General features: G+C 39.7%; 1 non-coding gene across 1 annotated transcript; it reads right to left on the bottom strand.

Annotated features, from left to right (window-relative positions):
- Positions 1–205: 205 nt before the first annotated feature.
- Positions 206–312, bottom strand: LOC122726937. Its single transcript, XR_006352928.1, has one exon. It is a non-coding gene; the product is annotated as a U6 spliceosomal RNA (small nuclear RNA).
- Between the last annotated feature and the right edge of the window lie 4989 nt (positions 313–5301).

Genomic DNA, 5301 nt, shown 5'->3' with positions numbered 1-5301 from the left:
AATTTCCACATTTCAAAAAAATTCCAAATTCTCTCCCTCCCTCCTCTCCCCATTCCTTGAGAAGCAAGCAATATGATATCAATTGTACATGTGAAGTCATGTGAAGCATATTTCCATATTAGCCATGTTAGTAAAGAAAAAACACACACAAAACCAATAAAAAGTTTAAAAGTAAAAAAAAAGTATGTTTAATCTGCACTCAGTTTATCAGTTCTCTCTCTTCATGAATTTGCATGTCATCCTTGCCCAGGGGCCATGCTAATCTTCTCTGTATCATTCCAATTTTAGTATATGTGCTGCTGAAGCGAGCACATAAGTTCTCTCTCTAGAGGTGGACAATATTTTTTATCATGGTAGATCACCCACTTCTACTACCAATTCCATTTGACCATTTCTTACCTCTGCCTGCTGCAAATATCTAAGTTCTAGCCCTCACCATTTCTTGCCTAATAGTCTCATTTCCCTGTTTCCAACACTGTTGGTCTAGTAATGTTCCTTATGCATGATTGTGATAACATTCATCCTCCATTCAAAAGCTTTCAATGACTCCCCACTGCCTCCTGAGTAAAGAATAACTGATCATTCACTTACTTAGAGCTCATCACTAGGAGGATGGAGTACACCTTTCTAGTCTTTTGACACACAAATTAAACATCATGGATGAATTTGATGAATCACTATCCCCCAGGTTCATTCTCATCCCTTTTGTAAACTCTTTGGGGGCCCAACTGAGATTCCAAATCCTCCAAGATAAGCCTTTATTTTGGGTTTTGGTTTTTGGTTTTTTTGGTGGGGCAATGAGGGTTAAGTGACTTGCCCAGGGTCACACAGCTAGGAGGTATCAAGTGTCTGAGGCCGGATTTGAACTTGGGTCCTCCTGAATCCAGGGCTGGTGCTTTATCCACTGCACCACCTAGCTGCCCCCAAGATAAGCCTTTATGTTGTTCAATTGTCTCAGTCTTGTCCAACTCTTTGTGACCCCATTTGGAGTTTTCTTAGCAGATACTGGAGTGGTTTGCCATTTCCTTCTCCAGTTCATTTTAGAGATGAGAAAACAGACACAAACAAGGTTAAGAGACTTGCTCAGGGTCATCCAGCTAGTAAGTGTCCAAGGCTGGATTTGGAGTCTTCCTGACTCTAGGCCTGGCACTCTAGTCACTGGGTCATCTAGCTGCCCTGAAGCCTTTTTACATTTCTTGATGTTCCCAAGGTAAAAGTCATCTCAAATTTCTCATTGCACTTTGGATATTTCCTTTCTACTTAACACATTCTGCTGAGTATCATAGTCACATACATATTTTAGCCCTGCTGTGATCTTCTCAAGGCCATGATTAATTTGAATTTTCTATTTCCAGTGTCTACTGGACTGGCCTACAATAGTGGGCAACTCTATCTCAGGTGCCATTTCCCCTGAGATGTCTTGCCTGCCTTCAACATCTCACATGTCCAATGAATAGAGGTCACTTTAGGGAAAGTATGATATAGGTAGGAAAAAGAGCTCCAAATAAGAAAGCCCCAGTGTCCAGTGTTTAGTGAGGCAATTGGGGTTAAGTGACTTGCCCAGGGTCACACAGCTAGTGTTAAGTGTCTGAGGCTGGATTTGAACCCAGGTACTCCTGACTCCAGGGCCGGTGCTCTATCCACTGCGCCACCTAGCTGCCCTATTCCCTTCCCTTCTCTCCCTTGCTTCCTTCTTTTTTTCCTCTCTCCTTCCTTCTCTCTTTCCTTCCTTTCTACCCTCCCTCCTCTCTTCCTCCCTCCCTCCCTCCCTCCTTTCCTTCCTTCCTTCCTTCCTTCCTAGGCTTAGGAGAAGGCCTGGTTATAGAAGAAATCAAAATCCTGATAAACAAAAAAATCAAAACAAAACCCAACAACCCAGAAACATTACTGATATACTACAGAGATGGAAACTTTGCGGTATAAAAAGGGAAGCCTAGTGAGTCCTCTTTGGTGTTGTCACCCCATCTGGAGTGTTTCCACTGCTGAAATCCCCTTGGGCCATTGTGGGAGTTACCACCTTCCACTAACTGATCAGAAACCACAGGCCTCAGCACAGCCCAGATGGCTGGTGGAGGCCCTGCTCCAGATCTTCCACAGAAGCACATTGGTCCTCCCTTTCTCGACTTCCATAAACCTCATTAGACTATAAAAGGTCTGGTTTCTTTCCTTCATTAATATGGCAGTTAATCACAAAATCACTCATTTAAAGGGAAATTATTACCAAGTAGATTCCATGATTATTATTATTTTTTTTTTTGCAGGGCAATGGGGGTTAAGTGACTTGCCCAAGGTCACACAGCTAGTAAATGTCAAGTGTCTGAGGCCGGATTTGAACTCAGGTCCTCCTGAATCCAGGGCTGGTGCTTTATCCACTGCGCCCCCCGCCCCGTTCCCCCCCCCCCATTCCATGATTATTGCCAAGTAGATAGGAACATTCTAATCCATTCTCCTTTTCCATAATTTTCTCTGGCCTCCAAAATAACCCTAACGCTTTTGGTCAAAGGAGTGTGGCACTATTTTATCTGGTAGCAATAATGGGGTGAGTCTGAGTTTTTTTCTTTCTACTTTGGGGGGAAAGAAAAGACCAACTGTTGAATGAATAGGAATGCTTTTCCTTGACTTTGGGCTGGTATTTTTATTCTCCTGGCTTCCATTCAAACTTGTTATTATGCATTTTCCTTAAAGGTGTCATGGAAGAAATATCTCCTTTTTGAGTTCATGTGGTAACTGCTGCCAAAATAGATCTACCACAATGTAGAAATTGTAGAAGTAAAAACCTTGGTTTTTATTATGCTTAAGCACAGGTTCAAAGGGGTAAAGAAAATAACCCACAAATAACCATTAGGATTCTAACAAGGCTTCTTAGAGACAAAATTACATCAGTGACAGAGAAAGAATTCTTTTACATATTGCAATCTTGTGTGTTCTTTTAGGCTATTTTATATTATATATAAATACATTTTATATTGTATATATTATATTGTATACATTATATTTTAGGTTTTTTAAAAGATAGATTCATGGGAGCAGCTAGGTGGCACAGTGGATAAAGCACCGGCCCTAGATTCAGGAGTATCTGAGTACAAATCCAGCCTCAGACACTTGACACTTACTAACTGTGTGACCTTGGGCAAGTCACTTAACCCTCATTCCCCTGAAAAGAAAAAATTTTTAAAAAGATAGATTCATAATTCTGTGCTTCCTTCAATATCACAAAATTGACCAAACTTAAACAGAATCATAATCTCATATATCCCCTAAGAAAGCAAACCTAGTTTTAAAAAAACTAGAGGTAAACTAAGTCAGATTACAGATTAAATAATATTTCAAAGGTTCCCAATGGGCTGATTGACAGGAGAGATTTGCATGCCTGAATGCGAGATGAATCTTCCCTTAAATCAAATTACTTGGGAAGCCTTGACTCCCTTTTTTGGTTTCTTATCTGCAGAATGTATAAAGCCTTAAGTAAATTTTCCCATCCCATGGGACAAGAGTTAGCCAGCTCCACCAGCCCCCACAATAAGAATTCATAAAAATGAAATCAAAATTCAAAAATTCCCATAACAAAGGCAAGATGAAAGCAGGGATAGATCATTGCTGACCAGTCAAAATAAAAGACAAAACTAACTGGGAACCCAGACATTTCACATGGACTAGACAGAGCCTGTCTCCAGTGACCTCTGGATCCAGAAGGCTAGAGCTAGCTTTTGGATGCACCTCTACTTGCTGATTTTTCTCTGAGTTTTTATTCGGGAATCTCTACAAGTTGACGGTCACCCTTTAGTGTACTTGAAAAGAATATATACATCGTGGGGGTGGCTACTAAGGGCCTATGCTGGTGGTCTGTGGGCAGCATTGGTGACACTTGATTTCATGGGACCTGGAGGAATGGACTTTATGCATGATAGAACCTGTTCAATTCTCTGTCCAAAGGACCATTTGGATTAGGCTTCTCTGCACAATTACAAATCTCACATCCACCTAGGCAGTTCTCTTAAGGCTTGGGAGACAGAAAATCAAAAAATCCCAGCCAACCAAAAGAGCAAAGGTGCCAAATGACAATAATATTTTGTGTCCTGGATGTGTGGTCACATGACATTCAGTTTGGGGCACTATAGCTTAATAGACTCAAGCTGCAAAGTTCCCAGTATTGAAAATTCAGAAGTTCTGCAGTAATAAATACCCTGTTGCTGAGATATTTTTCCCTAGCAAGATGTGGAGCAGAAAAAATGAGCGGAGGTGCTAAGGATAGGTCAGCAATAGACATCTCAGTTCCCATAGCAATATTTCCTTTCCTCTTCTCTGCTTCTGCAGAGCCTGGGATGGAAAAAACCACAAGGAAAGAGGCAAGCCCAAGCTGTTTAAAAAAAAAAAAGGAAAAAAATCTTGCAGAAAAATTTTCCAATCTGTTTAAAACAGAATTTGTGTTTCAAAATATTCCCCTAATAGTTCTCAACTGAGAGGTGACAACAAGGTAGAAAGTAACTGAATAGGTAAGACTATCAATAGAAAAAGTTGTGCGGTCATTGATCCCTTGAAAAGTTAGATAACTTTTGCATAAAATCTATTTTTATGTGAATGAGTATAGACAGACAGGCAGATAGATGCTAGCATGTATTTCCCTGTTTATGTTTAAATATATGATTAACCCATTAAGTGATAATAAAAGTGGAGTCAGGAATTAAATGGGAGCTTTTCAGTTATTTGAGTCCAATTTAAACAGTTATTATAACTATTCATTTTGTTCTTTCCTTCTGATCTGCTCAATCAGGAGAAAAAAACAAGAAAGGGGCAAAGAAAGAAAGAGAAGATCTCTCTTACTAAGAATTACTACTTAATTCTGCACTCCACAAGGATGATATTTCTGTATTTGAATTAAGATGGGTTTGCTGCATAGGTTGCCAAGCAACCAATTTAATAAACTGCTTTTTTCCCCTATCAAGGATAGTAGAATGACCCCACTTGGACCCTAATATAACTATACCTAAGGTGCTTATGGAAGAGATAAGATTGGCAATAAGAGGACAAAGACAAAGAAAGCAGCTAGATTGAAATCTATGTGTGTGTATATATGTGTGTACATGTATAGACAGATATACATATATGTATGTGTGTGTATATATACATATATATATGTGTGTATATATATATATATATATATATGAGAGAAGGGAGGGAGAGAGGAAGGGAAGGAGGGGAGAGAGAGAGAGAGAGAGAGAGAAAGAGAGAGAACGTTGATATAATGTACAGATATACGACACCTGGAGCGAAAGATTGAACAATAGTACGGAAAAAAATCTC

This window comes from Dromiciops gliroides, chromosome 4 (genome assembly GCF_019393635.1).
Source record: "Dromiciops gliroides isolate mDroGli1 chromosome 4, mDroGli1.pri, whole genome shotgun sequence".
Classification (NCBI taxonomy): domain Eukaryota; kingdom Metazoa; phylum Chordata; class Mammalia; order Microbiotheria; family Microbiotheriidae; genus Dromiciops; species Dromiciops gliroides.
The sequence above is the reverse complement of the archived record's forward strand: the minus strand, read 5'-3'. Positions and strand labels throughout refer to the sequence as shown.